Raw genomic sequence first — 2,500 nt, 5'->3', positions numbered from 1 at the left:
ATATTTATATATGTATACATATATATATATACAGTTTAGGATACTATGTCGCGGGAAAATATGTAAAGGATGTACTGTTGCCACCACGGGGGTGCGACACAGCTTCCGTTTCGCAAGCAGATAAAATGTCGCTGGGACAACATGTTAGTACGTTATGTATTGTCGACAAACCAAATTTAGAGTGTGAATTTCAACAAAAAAGATTCATTATATAGAATATATAATAACAATGGTATTAGACATATAAACCATATGTCATACTTCTTTCTCTAGGCATTAGTAAAATATTTTTGTGATAACTTTATTGGTCTGTGGGAATCACCATTACTTTACTTATTTGCTCCAGATATTGCAAATCCACAAGGGCATAAGTTTATGTTTGCAATAAGTAACTTGATCCTCTCGGCGTCGTCTACAGCTGGTACTGAAAGATCCCCGCCGACTTCGACTCTAGCGCAGAGTGTTTACAAACTGCGCGATGGGCTCTGCTGTTGAGGGAGCACGTTCCTCCATGGCTGCCAGCATCTTCTCCACCTCAGTCTTCCCAAGGACAGCAGGATGGGGTTTTGCCACTTCACAATTTCCCCATTAACGGCGTGAATCCTGGCACCACGGGTTCTGCCATCGCACCTCCACATCGCATTGTCGCGATAATCCCTTCCTTTTGTAAAGAAATGCTGGCGCACTCTCGGTTTCACAGTCGCCCGGTATGACGCTATAATGCTACAGGTCTCAGGGACGTTGACTATAGATAAAGCCTCGAGTTCGGGGCAGGGTATTGGAGCTCCGTTGAGTTCTCTATGCTGCATGATATTTAACTCCTTGAGTATTCCTTAATATAACAAGATAACAAGTGTGGAAGCAGTAGCGGGAAGCAGTCGCGGGAGCTAGAGCAATTAGGCCAGGTCAGGTCAACGGAAGACTGGGTTGTGTGAGGATAATTCGCACGCAACACAGTCACCGTGACATGGTGTCCGCCCGACATTGGGTCACCACCATCATACAGGTACGCGACTTTCCTTCCAGGTCATAGTGTCCGCGCGACATGGAGACTGTGCACCATATATACACACCCACCCACAAGTATGTATATATATACATATATATATATATATATATATATATATATATATATATATATATATATATATATACATATATATACATACATACATACATATATATATATATATATATATATATATATATATATATACACACACATACATACATATATATATATATATATATATATATATATATATATATATATATGTATATATATATATATATGTGTATGTGTGTGTGTGTGTGTTATATATATATATATATATATATATATATATATATATATATATATATATATATATATATATATATATATATATTTACACACATACACACACACACACACATATATATATATGTATATATATATATATATATGTATATACATTTACATATATAAATATATATATATATATATATATATATATATATATATATATATATATATATATATATATATATATATATATATATGTGTGTGTGTGTGTGTGTGTGTGTGTGTTTATATTAATATGCAATGCTTCGATTTAAAAAGAATATACATTTATCTCATAATCACCAATTAATATATAAATAAAAATTCCCTAATATCCTTTGATTCGCGTCTTTTTGCAGTTTGCGTTTGAAGTATGGAACTATTTCAGGAGGGTTCTAGAGATAAAAGAAGCTTTAATGTTCTTTTATTGAGTAATAAAAGTGCTGATTACCTATGGAGTGTCTGGATTCGATTTAATATTTTGGGAGAGTGTGCGGATATTTGCGTGCGATCCGACACATGGCTTTGTGCAACAGTATCTGCAATTATGAAAAAATCTGCGATACACAAACTAGATTTACTGAAAATGAGACATTTTTTTCAGTTCTGAAGAGAAAAGGGAGAGGAGGGAATATACGAGAGATAGAGAAGAGCAACACACTGAATACAAGGCTGGTGAGGACAGGTGACCGGAAATGAAAGGAGGTCAGGTCAGGTCGAGGGAGATCAAACGGTAATATTTAAGAATCTGTATTCTCCAAGCGGCGGGTTGAACCTCAAGGGTAACGTGTCGGCCTCTCATCCGCGGGGTCGGCGGTTCGCGCCCCGCCCAGGCGCGAGTTGCAAATGTCGCCCGGCGGTTACTGCTGCGGCTGGGCACCACGGAGGGTAAGGACTAAGCTCTGTCGCGTCAGCACAGGCCGGACTCTTCTCATAACCCGGGCGAGACTCAGCTTCGCATATCGGACTTATCCTCAAGCGGCGGGAGGACTGGAACTGCTCTATCAGCTCGGAGATTTCTTTCACTTTTCCGAGATTTCACTCCTGAGTCGGTCGACCTCGCTCTCGACTGCCCGCGCCCTCATGCGGAGCTTCCTCTCCTCCTGCTCCGTCTTCTGGCGGGCCTTGAAGGCCTTGAGGGCTCGCAGGCGCTTGAGCTCCATCTCCGGATCCGTC

The sequence above is a fragment of the Penaeus vannamei genome, chromosome 34 (assembly GCF_042767895.1).
Source record: "Penaeus vannamei isolate JL-2024 chromosome 34, ASM4276789v1, whole genome shotgun sequence".
Taxonomy (NCBI): Eukaryota; Metazoa; Arthropoda; class Malacostraca; order Decapoda; family Penaeidae; genus Penaeus; species Penaeus vannamei.
Note: the sequence above shows the minus strand (reverse complement) of the source record.